Source organism: Meleagris gallopavo, chromosome 2 (assembly GCF_905368555.1).
Source record: "Meleagris gallopavo chromosome 2, MGAL_WU_HG_1.1, whole genome shotgun sequence".
NCBI classification, from domain to species: Eukaryota; Metazoa; Chordata; class Aves; order Galliformes; family Phasianidae; genus Meleagris; species Meleagris gallopavo.
In genome coordinates this window covers 25,110,901-25,128,001 of record NC_139405.1, presented here as the reverse complement: position 1 = coordinate 25,128,001, position 17,101 = coordinate 25,110,901, and the positions used below count along the sequence as shown (strand labels likewise).

Here is a 17,101-nt window from a genome sequence, read left to right as displayed (position 1 = left end):
TCTGCCACTGAGAGTCGTGTGGTCCCAATTGGCTCTGTAGCTTCTCTTGGAGCTCCAGCAAAGTTATCCATGCTGTCCTCTCTGCACAACTCCCAGGTCACCAGCACATCAAACCTTTACTTCATCCATCCTCCTGCTCCCAAACCTTTACTTCATCCACCCTCCTGCTCCATCTCACCTGGGCTCAGGTGAGGATTCAGGAAAGTATATAATTTCAGGACAGCATGTACTTAAGTGCCATTCCTCAACATAGGGAAACAGAATATCCTGGACTGGAAGGTTTTCCTAAAATAAAGGACATATATTTTTAATATGAGGCATGTATGTCTTTAACAAACCATAGAAAATCTAATTTCTTCCAAGGCTGTCACAAAGGAAGATTTTTTATAAAGTAAAAACTTTTTCTTAGCTTTGAACCCCTAGGGGATACTCACCATGTACCTTGGTCATGCTTTGTCAGGGAAGCAGCAAAAGTAACACAAAAAGATGATGTAGAAACTCAGTTGCAAATATTACCTGCTACGATAAATACATTGGAAACTGGAACTGAAAAGCTATGAGATCTTGATAAATAAAGACAGAAAACACTGTCTCACACACATGTAAATTTTGATTTTTTTTAAGAATAGTTTATGTATATGAAAACATAACCCCAAGCAAATTAGGTGTAACACTGGTAGAAGGATGAAATTGGCTGGATAGGAGAATTTGTGGTCAGGCAGAAAATGTCTTATTTGTTATTTTGGAATATAAAAATACACTTGTCAAGTCTCACATTTAGTCATAACTGTCTGTCATGATAGCAAAGATATTCTCAAATCCTCACCATTCAGAACACAAAAATGTGTTGTTGTCATTATATCCTTTTGGTATGTTCCCCTTCTTTCCAAAGTTTGTGTAAGCTGTTGAGCTTTACAGTGTTACCTGAGAGTCTAGAGCTCTGCAGAGACTATAAGACGCGTAGCTCCACTGACCAAGAAGCCATCTATCAGAGTCAGGGTTGACAGTCTTGATCCCTTGAGGCACATCAGCTCATCTTCACTGACACAGAATCACACAAAAAGGGAGATAGCTCCTGTAATAAGGATCAGAACATTTTAAGGGAGGGAAAAAGTACAGAAAAATTCTTTTCAAATAATAGAGTGGAGATGCTGAAGGCTGCTTATGAAACGCCCTTTCACAAATAAACCACAGCTGAAGTTTGACTCTGGTCCCGTGATATAAATGGATGTAGGTGCATTGCAGAGATCTGATCACAAGATGAAATTGAATACAGCTTCATCACCAAGTAGATTAGATAAAAACATTCACAACTACTGCCATGGGCGCAGTCAGAAACCATTAAGGACTCTAAAGGACTTGCAGATTGAGAATGTTGATACTGCAAGCTTGGAAAATCTCATTAAAAGTGAACACTTAAGACTAGCATCGACAATCCCCCTCCCTCATATGGGTCTCACCCCATCAGATTTTATGAACTATGGAGTTGGTCTAACAAACTCTTTCACGCTGGAATAAAAAGCTTTCCAGAACCTTTGGCACTTTGTTCAGGTGACAAAGACATTTGATATCACTCCAGAAAATGATTCTGTTTTCCCAAGAAATTAAGATTATATACATCACTCTGACTGAGACAGTCTTATTAAAAATTCTTCTGAGGGAAAAATTGTCAACTGTGTGATCAGATGACATTAGGATGATCTGTAAGTTATCAGACAGTAAGAGCATCCTCTGGGGGACACAAGAGACCAGCTGGTAAGTAACAGAACATCTCCTGCTCTACAGAATCAACACATTTTCTCATAAAAACAAAACAAAAGCAAGCAAAACCAGAAAAAACACCACGTGTAGAAAATGTGCAGACATCTGAGAAACATCTGATTGTGGTTATTGTACCACAATGAGCATTCCTCATTATTTAAACATAATGAAACCAACACAAATTCATCAGTTCAGCAGTTTGATGGTTTGATGGGTTTCTTCTGGAGCTTTTCAAAACAGTTTCTGTTTTCCTGTCATTCCAATGCAAAGAAAAAAAAAGTAAATACAACACAGAATAAAAACACAGGCTACAGATGAAGGTGTTTGTTGACGACATTCAAACGTATCTTTCTGTTTGTCTGTGTTTGTGGTCAATATTGCCTCATTTGTGGGTAGTGATGTTGTTCATCAAGCACTAACATAGCTCTGGAGGGAATAATCATGACCTGGCAGGAGGCTGTCCAAAATGACCCATTAGAGTTTTTCTGTGTTCAACATTTCCAACTACAAGATTCATGGAAGCCAGTGATTTGAACCTAGTGATTCAGAACAGCAGGAGATATGGCTGGTTATAGTAGGCACAGAAAATAAAAGATTTGCTCTGCCTAACCACATAGGTCCTTACACAATCCACATCATCAGAATACTTGAGTGCCTTTGTTGTTTGCAAGCACTTACAGTCAGGAGGATTTGCTACAGATAGGCTTGCATTTGGTCAGTGGCTTGTTTCACATATTTACTGAGGGGAATGTAAATGACTTGCATGGTCTGAAAAAGTTAATTTATATCATTATAAATAACAGATGAATTTTATTGGAAAAATAAAAGAAAAAGGAAATGTTTGAAAAATCAAGGAAGATGTATGCAAGAATTTATTATAATCTGGGCTTAGAGCAACCTAACTGAATTTTGCCACTGAACAGATATCTCATTTCATGTCTACCTGCTCCTTGGCAAGGTTCAGAAATGTCCACGGGCTTCTGTCAGCTATTCTTCTTTTGTACAGACATGAATAATTCAAAGGTAATCGCCTTTTTCCTTTGCCCCTAGCACATTGCCCGAACAGCTTGAGTATCTCCTCATTCAACCCCAGGCTACTCTTTTTATCAACAGCTTATTAGTGTCTTGCCCTGCCCAAGCCCACTCAATTTTATTTGTCTCAGATCACCACGCCTGCCTTTATATTTTAAAGAAATCGTTGCAGTATTTTGAATATAGTCTCACTTCTTCTTATTATATAGTTATCATAGAACCATAGAATCACAAGGTTGAAAAGGACCTACAAGATCATCTAGTCAACCGTCCTCCCATTACCATTTGCTACCACAAGCTACTAAACCATATCTCGTAGCTCCTCATCCTGACACCTCTTGAACACTGCCAGTGACTCCACCACCTCCCTGGGCAGGCCATTCCAGTGCCTGACCACTCTCTGAGAGAAAAAGTTTTTCTTATGTGTAATCTAAACCTCCTCTGGCACAACTTTTGGCCATTTCCTGAGGTCCCGTTTGTTGCCTGGGAGAAGAGGCCAAACCCCTCCTCATCACAACCTCCCTTCAGGAAATTGTAGAGTGCAGTGAGGCACCTGAACCTCCTCTTCTCCAGACTAAACAATCCTAGCTCTCTCAGCCACTCCTCATAAAACTTGTAAACCAGCAGATTTGTTCTAGAGCTATTATGTTATTGGAAATACAGAGAAAGATATTAGACCTGAGTCCCTAATGACACTTTTTGCCACAAAATCCATGCACCCAACTCATGTTAGTCATCAGTTGTCAGATACTGTAAAGTTCCATAGATTCAAGGGGGGGGCCAGGCAAGACTACGGAACTGAAACACATACAGGGCTTGAGAACTGCACCCCTTTCAGGAAATTTTTCAATTGTTTGTAGCTGAGAGATGGGAGAAAGCTTAGAGGAAGGAACCTGATATGTAAGACCTGTTCTCTACTCTTCCCCTTGTACCTGTTTTTGGCTATCGTTGGGGCCAGGATATTGGGCTACACTGACCTTTGTTCTGAACCAGTGCGCCTCTTATGTTCTTATTATGTTCTTATGCTAAGCAGGAAAAGAATTTAACCTCTGGATAACACCCAGTTGTGCTTAAATTCAGCAGCAAAATTCCTTTTCACCTTATTATTTCTGATTTGGGGAACTAATTCTATGCCCCTAAAAAAAAAAAAAAAAAAGTAAAAGTAAGCAACAGTATATGAAGTTGTGCTAGCACCAAACATAAAAGATCATTTTGCTGTCATTAAGAACCTAGCATGATTTCTTTATCTATGTGGATGGGGAATCTTTCACTTGGGTGAAATATGCCATGAAGGCATTTGAAAAAGTACCCTAGAAAAGATTCAATATTAGTAATTTCTTAGCCTGAAGTCCTGGGAGCTTTTAGGCAAAATAGTTCTGTTCATGGCTTTGCAACCTTCACCAGAACTCACTGCGTTTCTGAGATCTTTAGGTCCAGACTCTGTGCTCATCCAGCGTTCAACAATGTAGTTGCTATTCTTACAGCAGCACTGCTTTTTTAAAATATATCTTCACATTATGCTATTTTATGAAGTCATGATTTTGATGATAACTGTTCAGACAGAACTTCAGCCTCACCATCAGTGTAACCATTTGGAGAAGCATCTCAAGTTACAGAAATACTTTGAAGCTCTCAGTGGTTATTAGCAGAAAGAGAAATTACATAGATCTAATTGCAAGACAGGGATTGTAAGATTCTGATTTTGTGTTAAAACAGACATGCAGATATCTACCTTCCCCAATGCTCCCCCAGAAACACATCAGGAATTTTATTTCCTCTACAAATCACAGTTTGAAGCTGGAAAGCAATCATGCACAGTTGCTTATTTAGGTGGTACTGTACAAGATGAAGTGAAAGCAGATAAAACAATACATAATAGCAGCAAAACAGAAGAGTCTTAATTCTAAGTGGTTCCAAGCTTGGCATAGGAATAAGAAAATTAGAACACGATGAATATTAATGTTTAGATTGCCTGTGCATCAAGAAGTAAAACACCTCAGAAAAGCTCTCCTGTGCATATCAACCTTTTATTCTTTGATGTTTGAGGTTATGCAAACAACAGTCAAATAAATATACAGATGGAGATGAAAAAGACACTATATTTCACAAAGACACACCCTGTAAGGGATTCTTTTGTTTTTTGTTTTAATTTTTTTTTTTTTTTTAAACCAGCACCATTCTTGTGCACAATTTCTTAATGCCTCATTTGTTTTAAAAATATTGGTCAATGAACAATGAATAACTAGATGTTTTTCAGCCAGCTTTTCACAGGCTGAACTGTCTTTTTAGATTTGTTTTCATTTCTGATGTATCTTAACTTAAATGCTTGCTTACACCAATACAGCCAACTCGTTCAATGAATTTTAATTTCATAATTATTTATTCTTACTTTAAGCATCAGAATGCAGAAATTTGCTATAGTAAATTCAAGACTGAAGTTTCACAGAAACTTGAAAGGAATGAAACTGATGTGCTCTGTCTCAAGGCACATCTAACTTCTAGCCCATTGGTAGGACTGCTCATATTTGTGTAGAATGCCTTCTGAAGTGGAGGTAGAATTGTATGCTGTTGGTGGAGACAGCTTAAGTTATTGAAAGTCCAGTATGTCTCTCACACTTTATGAGAGAAAATGAAATATTTAAAGTTTATTGGAAGACATTAATTTTACTGATATAAAATCCATGGTCAAAACACGCTCAAAATGTAAAGTTTGGAACAAATCATCTTTATCTTCTTTAGAAGGAAATACAATGTTCAAATAAGCCCGTATCCATCTACTTTATTTCAGTCAAGGTTATTAATGAGTTTAACACACTCCCCAGATAGAATTGTCACTATTGTCTGGTTCTATAACTAGCAATAACTCCTTATTTGCGGAAGTTTTTAGAGGTATTTAAAAAAAAAAAAAAAGAAAAAAAGAATGCTTTACCTGGAGCCAGGATGAGGAGCATGCATAGATAACAGTTTACTGAACATCATGCTATTGAGGAAGACATACATGTTATGGAAAGGAATCAAGCATGGCAAGGCTTGCTCTGTGTCATAAAATGTTGAGCCTCTTGTTATTCATGTTGGCAGCTGGGCTATGCAGTTAGATTTTGAGCTAGTGGAGGGAGCAAAGGGGAGCTGAACAATATCTTTGTAACCATTCCTTGTCTTTTTAATTCCATGGTGCAAACTATTCTCTCAAACATGAACTTCGTATGTCTTCATCATCCCTAATACAAAGTATTAGGTCACAAATTAGGTCCCCCAGTCACAAACTGAAATTTTCTCAGCATTGTAGGATTGCAAAACGGTTTGTCTCACTGGGTTGTATACTCACCAGTTTGCTGATGGTATTGAAGGTTGTTGATTTCAGAAGCTGTGTTGGCACTTTATCAGCTGGGGAGGGAGCTGAGTGGGAGGTACCTTTCTTCCTTCATTAGCAATGCTTAGGATAGTGCATGCTCAGTAATGTGTGAGAAGGTAACTTGGTGCTGCACACAGTGCCTCTCATCAGCACAGTGACTGTATCACCCTAAGGGCCCTAAATGGCAGCCAGCTTGTGAAGAGGTTGCCTCCCTCCGGTTTAAATGGAGCTCTGGTAATCAGTGAGAGTGCTTAACCTGAAGGAAGATCAAGAACTTGGACACAAAAATTCTTTCCCTCTATATGCAGGTGCCCAGAGACAATAAAAGACACAAAGAAAACAAAAATCCATTTTGCAGAGTGAATGAAAATATTTCTCAAGCGACTATCTACTTTATTATGTAGCTGTTTACCCTTTTCTGGTATTGAAGAGCCAATTAGTTTCGCTAACATCTACAGTGAAATTAATATGCAAGCATCAAAAAGCACCGCACTGAGATTTTGAACCAAGAACATGGAAGAAACCTTACCAAAGCTGGCAGTGCCAAACTGTGAAAGGTCTATCAGCCTTGATGTCCACTTCCGTAGATTTGCACTTTGCCTTTGCCATCCCTCTTTTCAGATTCCTCTCCACAGCATAAGCGCATGACAGGCTGCCCCATTGCAGGGGCTGAGATTCTCTCAGTGTCTGGTCTCAGGCTTTTTTCACCAGCAGACCAAACACCTACAAGCTATTCAGCACATCAAAGAGCCACCATGCATGGACAGTGATAGGAAATGCAAAACAAAGCTGACCTAGAAACTGCATGTGATTTCTGTGCAAGTATTTCTTCTTCACAAAAAAAAAAACAAAAACCAAAAAACAAAAAAACAGACATTGGGAATAAGATACTATGGCAACTTCTTTGACACTAGCAAGCTGTCTTAATTCATGAGAACAGAGTAAACAAAATTTTAGCAGTCATTTGCTATGAATTTCTTTGTTACAATTGTAACATGTAAAATGTTTAGTTCAAGTGCCTAGCATTTCCCTCATATGGAAATGGATTGAGAGGAGGGAAAAGTATGTAAGTAAGAGGGAGGTATAAGAAACTACAGCAGTGTGTCACTAAGCATTTGGCATCTCTATGCCCTAGCTAGCACAGCATAATTAAAATATATTACATTTCTTTACATTTCTATCCCACCAGTGCAGAATTCAAAACAATAAATGACTTTTCATAGCACCAGACTGTCTTTCTCATCCTCTTGCTTACTTCCACCTATGAAATTCTGCTTGAGTTCATCTTTACCTTGACCTTGCTTCTGTTGAAATCTTTGTTCATGTCTTAATCACTTCTCATCTTGAATTGTGCAATTCCTTCTTCTATGGTCTGTCTAAATCCCAACTCTCTCTAAATGTCAAGAGGTCCAGAATGGTGCAGTCAGATTATTTTCTTGCTCCATGCATGGATAAACAATATGATAGAAGATGTGTTTATGTAGTAAAATTGAGAAAATGCAATAGGAGAAGAGCAAGGTGATTGTGTATAGAAGAAGAATGGCAGAAAACATGCACAGCAGCCAAAAACTCACTAAAATTCTCAGACTCTGTGACAGAGGAACACCCACCCACACATCAGCAGTAAAATATTTGTTTGATAAAATATAAATTGTACCAAGATCACAAAGCCTGGAAACCTCAGACTTCTTTGCAGACAACGAACATCTACTAAGTGCACTTGCCTCCCAAAACAACAGCATGTACTTGGTATCAAAATACACTATAAGATCTTCAAAAAGCACAATTGGTCTGCTGTGTAGACTGCTCTCAGCAGTCAAGGAGACTGCCACTCTTGATTGTTCAGCCAAAAGCTACCATGCTGCATTTTGTTAACTATGAAGAGTATATAGAAAGAAGTTGCTTGCCAGTCCTGTCAAGAAACAGCAAATACCTGAGACTACCAGTTTCCCTTACTGCTGATATCATTATCCTGGTCATGTACCTCCTTACTGCTGCTCATTTTGCCACCAGGACTTTGCTGTGTTAGTTGAGCCATTTACTTTGAAACATACAACATAACAACATAAACAGTTTGGGGACAAAATGCTCGTTCTTTTCAAGCTCTAGAGCTCTCTAACAGAGAAATGAAAGCAACTTTAGAAGTTACAACAAACATGCCCTGTATTAGACAGTGTTGCTTTGTAAGTGATACAGAAGTTCAGAAATCAAATGCTTCATGAAGATTTGTTACATCACCATATTTTTCTGAGAATTGTATTAATTTCTCCTTAATAAATGAGTAATGAAGCATGTAGAGGGTAAGAAATTCCAGAATCCTGTAGCTTTACATGAAATTAAAGAGTCATTTTATGGATCCTTGACCTCTCTGAAGAGCTGGCTAGCATTGCCTAGAGTATCTGCAATAGATCAAGCTTTTATCTGATATTTATTACTCTACTCCCAAAGCAGAATTACTATGGGAGTAAGCAAAACACCAGCCTTCTTTTCTTTACTCACCTGACCTCTTACAATCATTTCTAGTGATAGCAACCCAGTCTACCTTCACTAAGTCAAATAATGATAATAATAATAAAGTAGCAACTTATTTGATGAATGGCAAAGGTTACTTCAGATTTCTCATCCACTGCTACTATAAACTCAAAAATCATATTCAGCTGTGAGCTGATTTTTCTCACCTGAACAGCAATTAAAATTTAAGTAATAAATAAATCCCACTCTCCCCCCATTACAAATCAATGTTTGATTACTAAAATATCTCATCTTAATTGTTCTGAAAATTTAAAATAATTTTCCTACATTATTGTCTAAAACTGGTCATTCTGAGAAAAGAAATCAGTAGAAATTTCTAAAGGGAGAATTTTAGGAGTGTTACTCATAAATTCAAAAATGATGGAGACGCACCTCTCCTCGGAAAAAAAAAAGCACTTGTTTCTACCTTTGCTCTTCAGTTTGCTACAAAACAAAACAAAAAAATCCAGCCATCTGCAGCTATAGGTACAAAACCCTCTGCAAAGCTGTTTTTGCCCACCTGTAGCTGCTTCTTCAGACAGCATCCATAGGGCTGGAATTGTATGGTCACCTTGCTGATGAAGATGAAGCTGAGTGCCCCACAGCTTCATTCTGGTTACGTGACTGTTCAAACCAATCTTTGATTATTTCAGGTGCAAGTTTCAATATGTGCAGTAACTCTCCTACTTTGTTTCCTCTTCTCATTACCATATGAAGACTTGTATTAGATGCCTGGAGGCATTTTGCAAATGCAAGGATTTTCAATTACCCATCCTTCTGACAAGCAACGTGCCTTCTTTGTACAGCAGCTTTAGGTACATGAATGGGGTGTTGTGTGCCATTGTTACTAGCAATGAATAATTGTAATAACTGTTCATACCGTGCAAAATGCTGAGAACTATCCACCTCTTCCCTTGAGTCAGCTCTGCTTTCCCTTCCCAGATATTGCTATGTGCCTTTGGTGTCAGGTGCGGACAGGTATTTTTCAAACAGCAGCTTTGCATCAGTTAGGATGCATTCCATCAGCATTACTCCTACTTGTGCAAATGGAAAACCTAACTATGGAGCCAACAGTATCTGAGGGATTAATATGATTTCTCATTAATGAGAACTCCGTAACCTTTGGTATGGGATATATTTAGCCTGTTTGTTCTCTCTCTCTCTCTCTCTCTCTTTTTTTTTTTTTTTTGTGAAGTATATTCCACATGCTGTGATTTCTGGCCTATTGATTAATGGGTCTTTCCACCACAAACAATCTTAATCTTTCTTAATTGCCTTAATGGCATGGCCTCTCTTTTATACTCTCTGCCCACTATGTTGTTGTTGCAAATGCTTTTGTATCTTAACTTCATGACTATACTAAGGACTTAAAGGAGACTGACTGTGAAGTCTATTGTTGCTCTTGTTCCTTCCATTCTTTAAATTTCTGCTTCAGGCTCCTAATTTATGTAAGTAATTAAAAAAAAAAATGTAATTGTGTAAATATACACAAATTAAAAAAAGAACAGTTGTCCTAAAGTTATCAATAAATTAGTCCTTCTTTAAAAAAAATAATATACACATAATTCATAATTCTGTTCTTTCAGTTCCAGAGATCTATGATGCAGACTAACACATTTATGTATCTTTCTACTCACATACTGAGGCATGTAGCTAGTGTTCAGAAGGGATTGTGTGAATCACCCTTCTACAGACTGCAGAAGACTCGGGTAAGTCTGCTCTGCAAGTGTTTGTGACATAAAATAAAAACATAGAGAGACCACAAGCGGATCACTGGTTTGCACCTGTGGTGTTTCCCAGGGCTTTATTCTGAAACTAAGGAGAAGATGAAATGAGGAACTATTATTTTCTTATACAGAATCTGTCAGTAAAGTTGAAAGATGTCTAGATCACTAGTTTTTGTTGATCACTGTGGTGTTAAACAGAAAGCAGGAGGCAGACCAAGGAAATGGTAACGTTAGTCTTGCCAAGCCATTGGTTTCATTTCCAACCTGTTCTTTCTCTCCCTGAAGAGATGAAATCCCAACTTAAGTAAATAAACCTTGGTTGTCATCACTGTGCATATTGGTTCATGTGCAGCACCCGATTTACAGGTACAGTAGCACTCGGGATTTGATCCGTGGGCTAAATGACAGATCTACATGTGAGAATAATTGCAAGAAGAAGTGCTATTAACATGTAAGTAACCTGGGCAAAAACACTTGCCTACAATTTCTACTAAAGGTACAAGTTTTTGAGAATGTTTCCAGGCAAGAAAGCAAAAGTTTAGGAAAGATTTTGTTTAAGAGAGAGGCAGTAGCCAGTTCCAAAGTTATTTATTTGCCTGACTGTAAGTTATTCCCAGCTACTTCCAAATCTAGATCCAGTCTAGAGCCAGCTGTGCAAAATCAAAGGCAAAACTGTGAAGGCAGAAACATCTATGGAAATAATTTCACTCCTCTCAGAAGGGAGAAGGTAATGCACAGTAATTGCAATACCCACAAACAGCAAATCTTTAAAACTGTCAGTAGTCCAGAAATGTGTCACTTAGACCACTGTAATTATGGGAAAAAAGGTGACATTCGGGGCTGGAAAAAGAAACATGCTTGTGGTAGAGTCTTTTTATAGGAAAATGTCACCTGTTTAAAAGCCGATCAGAATTTTGGCAAGTTAGAAGTAATCATGGCTGACATTACTTGGCAAAGAGCAGATGAAAAGATCAAAACTAGAAAACAGATAAAAGCAATCTGGCCCGTAGTTCCATTTTTCAATTTACAATGGCAGCAGCAATGTCAAACACTCCCAATACTGACAATCAATGTGGTATGAGCAGGTATGAAAGCAGAGGGAGAGTGCCCAGATCGATAACAAAAAAAAAAAACATGCTGGCAATTTGAGGAAGAGAGCAATGTGTTGCACCCAATTAGAAATATATGTGCATAATATATTATTTGCTTAGTTTTGCTGAAAAACTAAATGTTAGCAGCTAAGATTTACTAAAATTTACAGCTATTTTTCATTCTTTCATCTATGTATGCATTACATAAATAGACGCAAGCTTTAATCCTGTGAAAAACAACTAAATCCTGCCATCATAAAGCCTGCCTAACACAGGGGCCAAATCTAAGCTGGAAGCTTGACTACAAATGCTGATTTCAGATTTCTATCTAAATAGCAGTTTTGAGAGATGTTTTCTGTACACTGCTCCCTAGGGTGCCTTTTCTTGTTGATTTTACAAGGCAGAATCAAAAGGAATATTCTTAAAAGAGTTCTGACCCACGCAACTCCAATATTTCAATTTGCAGTGTTGCCCAGGTTAAGGTCTGAACATTTATTGCTGACACTGAAACAAGAGGTTCAGAGCTCTGGTAGCCAATGTCAGGAAAATGCAGTTTTCCAAGTGATGAGGACTGACAATCAGAAGGAGGCCAAAAGGACAAAGTATTTTAATGAGGTCTCACTTATGTTCCTACAAGTTTTGCACTCAGTTCTGGTATTTTGTTTTTAGATAGTTGGCAGTGTCACAACAGTACCAAGCTGATGCTTGGTCCACAGACCCTTGGTTGACTTACAGACTCTGCCTTTTGAGTGTAGTTTAATACTCATTTGTCAACTATATGAAAGCAGTCTTAATGTCTGACTGCAGATGCCACACCTGTTCTGGAAAGGGAAAATGTTGCTGTCTTCCTAGTCTGAGTATTTCTGAAATATTTGGAAAGTCTTTTGGTAGGAGAGTCCATTAGTCCATTAAAGGAAGAAAAGAAATTTGAAGTCTGACTTACTTCCTTCTTTTTTTCCTGGCCTCTTGGAAGCTTATTCTATGCACATCTTCAAAGTTGGAACATATGAGACCTGAAGTTTTAGGTTAGTGTTGAAAGCTGTCAATCTGGTATAAAACAGAGGGTGTGGAACAAAAGCAGAAAAGTTTGTAGAAAGCTCTGCTGCATAGATATGCTACCTTTAGCTCTCAGTTTGTGTTAGCCTTTTTCTGTTTGCTGGCCTTGTATCTCAGTTATTGTAACCTTTTCTTGTCCAACTCCTCCCTCACTCAAATCTGTATAAAGGCTATCATTAAAAGCTCCAGTTCAGCAGGGTACATGGGTGCACACATGGCTTTCACTATAAGTCATCTGCTTGGTTTCTGTGAAGTTATTTAGGTACTTACACTCAAGTCTATTCTTAAAAACATTCTGAATTGACCCCTCAGACAATTTTCTTTGTCCTCCTAACCCACGTCATGGGTGGTTTTTCGGTTTTTCCTTTAGCTCCCTGGCTCTTACCACATGCCCTTTAAACGCATCATCCCCATCGACAGTGCTCTCATAAAATCTCTACATACTCACCAGCATTTCTCCTCTCATTTTCTTTTACTTATTCTCCCTGAATTCACTCTCTTGCCTAATGTCATACTGCTGCCTTGACTCGATTCTCCTCCTCCAGATCTTAAGTAGCACCTGAGCTTTTCCTACTTTGGAAACAGCGTCCCTGGCCTCTGCCTGTACTCAAGTAGCCTTTGAGCCTTTTTCGTCCATCATAATTATTTTCCACACTCCAGTTCTTCATAAAAAGGGAAGAAGAAAATAGAAACAACATGATGCAGGAGTGTATCAGAAGAGCCAAGACTCTTCAGAAAATTAAATGATATTAACTCTATACTTAGAATTAATTAGCGTACTCAAATCATCAGTATTTTTCAGTCTATTTAGAATTAGGGTTTGATAACACAGACAGTGAAACAGGAAATATCAGCCCACTTATGAATCTATGTTCTATGCCTGACTCTAAGATCTGGAGTCCCCAGCCTCCTCAGAATGAACCCCCAAATGACAGAAGCTAAGTACCTGCCATGAAATGCAGCAAAAACAGGTGAAAGAAGAGAAAATAGAGGTTCTTCAAGAGAGGCTTCTTTCATTTCTTCTACGTGAAGACTCTTCACCTGAGGATATGTCTGCACTGAAGATTGCAGTGCTATAGAGCAGTGTGCCTGTTTAGCTCTTGGAAGCAGTCCAGCCTCAGGAAGTCCAAGTCCCAAGTGGGCAAGATCATACTTCTTAGAGTTAGATTCTGTTCTGTACCCAAGCTATGTGCAATATCTCTAGGCTCTGTAGTGTAGCCATATACCACGGAGGGAAAGATAACTTTTAATCTGGTAGAGGGAATAGTAAAGTAAACAAATTTTCACCTTTTGACAATTCATGCATTGCACAAAAGCAGACCACTGCAATAAATTTAAATTTAAATGGAGTAAAGAAGGTCTTCACTGCAGTCCTGCGATCCATTCAGCATGTAATCTTCTAGGCACAGTCAAATCTCTGTCTCCTGCATGTTTGAACAAGGAGGGGTCTAGGACGGACTGCAGCCTTTTCAAATGCCTACCTGTGCTTAGCCAGGAACCCTTACAAGACTTCACAAGAGGACATTCCTGTTGGCTGAGGAATTCTTATGCATGAGCTGTCTGCATACTCCCATTGATGACTGCAAGATTTATGCTCAAGAATTTCTGATCATTTGTATCAAAAAGTTGTAGCATTAACTTTGCAGGAAATAACCTACTGGAAAAATGACTTGCACTGGAGTCTAACTATGCTTGCTAATTTGTGTACCAGCTGCATGAGCAGCACAGTATGGAGTCCAGAGAAGGCTAATTTCTCTTGCCAAAAAAGCATGGGTGCTTAGTGACAGCTTTTCTAGCCCATATAAGATTCTTCAGAAATTTCAGCTTAATCCTTTAAAACAATATTTCACAACAAAGAAAAGCTCTAAGCATTTTACTTCCAGCAGGACCGAATAATGTGTTGTGTGAAAACCGTGTACTAAATCTGTCCATCTAGTTTCTCTGCAAAATATTTGCTAATTGTACTGTTAAAGGGGATGAACATAATTTGGAATATAAAAAATAGATGTGGCAATGACAAATTTTAATACTAAAACACATGCAATGACTTTTAGATTAAGCTTTTCTGATATACTGGATACAAAAACTAAATAACTAATCCACAGAGAACAGGAGGTGGACTTGGCAGCTGAGTAAGATTACAGTGTCAGGACGTACTGTAGAGGACACAATGAAATGCAATGTCAGATTTCTTAATAATGTTTTACCATATAATGGTTACTCAAAAACACGTGGCATATAAACCAGAAAAAAAGTGGTCAGTGTTCATGTCAAAATCTTCTGATAAGCCCTACATATGTGCAGCACTGACTCCTTTAACTATCACTTGGATAGTTGGCTTGGAAAGTGACACTTCACAACTGTGTAGTTTTATCCTTCAGAGACTGACAGGAGTAGACATCATTGTGCAAACTGTATCGCAAACTCAATGCATTTCATACATTTCATTCATTCATAGCAAAGCTCGGGTGCTTTTATAATTTGATTTGTATTTGTGAGGGATGAATTACTCTTCAAGAAGAGGTGGTCGATCACAGGACAAATGGAACCTAATAATCTTTAATCACTGGTGCAAATTCCTTGCATAATTCCTAAGACAAAAGATTTGGCACAAGTTTTTAACCATTTTTCACTATTCCTTTGAAAGTGGAAAGTAAAAGTGGATACAGCGCTACAGAAAGTAATTTATGTCAGAGCAGTATTTATTATAACTGGATCTGTTATATCTCTATGCAAATGAAGAAAGATTACAATGAACAATTCATTTGGGACATAATATATAGCAAGCAATAGGAATTTGTCAATGCATTGAAATTAATATCTATGCATATTCCCATATAGAGATGGTAGTCATATACACACACTACTGTGTTCATATCCACACATAAATGGAGGCATTCCTGAATAAGGCTGTATATGTACATATATAAGAGGGAGAAGCACACGCATGCCACATGTGAACCATTCCACAGAGCAAACTCATTGTGAAAACAATCTACTTGTGAGATGCTGTTTTTCAAATATAATACTTCCATCCTGTATACATACAAATGTAGATGGAGAAACACAGTTCAGGTGTCATTTTCTTCATTTTCTTTTACCCATCTCAACAAAGAATCCTTTTTTAGTCTGTGATCTATTTAATAAATATTTAAAGTTCTTCCCTTGCCTTAGCCACATATACATGCAGGAAAACAAAGCTGTTTTGATTTGTTAGTAATGATTTGTAGGCAAATTATTTCATGAACTGTTGAGTTATATTTTACAAGGATTTTTCAACAGTCTCTCAAAAATGTTAAAACAGAAGAGGCTGAGGATTTATATTTTAAGATATTCATGATTTTTTAAACAAATTATTTTTCACAGGCTATATTAAAATTATTCTCATAGCTGTAACAGGTCAAAGTTATTTGGGTAATAAACAACCCTTTATAGAAAAAAACATCCCGAGCTTTTAAAAAAAAAAACAAATCAAAAGCATTTTGCTTCATGAAAAAGCATCCTTCTAATGATCGCTCTCTGTAGTACTAAAGCGTTGATCGAGACTTAAGAAAACTTGAGAAGTTGCCTGCAACAATCTTTGTAATTATCAAATGGTTCAAGGGATGAAGCACTACGTTAGCTATAATAGAATATATATTCCAGCTATGTAACAGGTTTTTCTCTCAAGTGAGCAAACAGAATTCATTATCTTCACCACAAGACTAAACCTACATCCCAAACTTTAAAGATGCCATAAAGAGGTTACATGTTACTTGAATGACTCACTTTCTAAAAATACTGATACATTATTTATTCTCCCCAGGAACAGAAAGTGAGAATTTTTGTACAAACAGATGCAAGACTTCCAGTACTTAGCATATCTATAGCTCAGCACATTTTTAACCTTAACTACTATTTCCTTCCTTAGGCACCTATATGTGGAAAACAGATTAAAGAAGGCAGAAGATAATGGAATCAATTCTGTAATGCTAGCAGGATGGGGCCAAACTTATTGTTAGCTTAAAGAAGACGACACTTGGCATTTTTCATGTGCCTGTTTAATACGAATACTTCTTCAGCTTTGAATAAAAGCAGTTGTGTCTGAGGAATTTCTGAGACTAGTATTTTCCACATCTTTTTTCCCAAATAGGCACAGGAGCTATTGGACTGCCAAAGTAGACTGAGACAGAAAATGAAATGTTATTCACCACTCCAACCCAGAAAGAGCAGGCATAAGGCTGTGGAAATTCTAATCTCTAAGAAACTGTCAGTGTTCACTTGTAGACACTTACCTGCACAAAACATGTGGCAAAAAATATTTTAGAGTGTGCCACCTCCAACTACTGCACTACAAAACATACTGAAGACTGCACAGGGAAGCAGGTAAAACAAGAGTGGATTAAATTGTATGCTCTTGCAGGCTTTGCCATGCAGACACATTGTCTGAGCAGCAGGTTTAGAAACAATTCTGCTCACTGGCTTGCTCATTTCTGCGTGTGACAGGCTCACAGCAGTCACAATCAGTGCCTGCACTGGGTGACCAATGTGCCAGATAAAGCAAAACAGCAAAACAGAGACATCAGGCTCTT

At 37.9% G+C, this 17,101-nt stretch overlaps 1 long non-coding RNA gene across 10 annotated transcripts in view; it reads right to left on the bottom strand.

Moving 5' to 3' along the window:
- The window catches only part of LOC146544905 (uncharacterized), a 48,709-nt gene that overhangs the window by 19,841 nt on the left and 11,767 nt on the right, over nt 1–17,101 (bottom strand). For all 10 annotated transcript variants that reach the window (XR_014881999.1, XR_014882001.1, XR_014882000.1 and 7 more), the window contains exons 2-3: nt 925–1,075; nt 179–285 (exon numbers count right to left, since the gene is read on the bottom strand). This is a non-coding gene — a long non-coding RNA (uncharacterized LOC146544905). The remainder of the gene's footprint in view (nt 1–178; nt 286–924; nt 1,076–17,101) is intronic.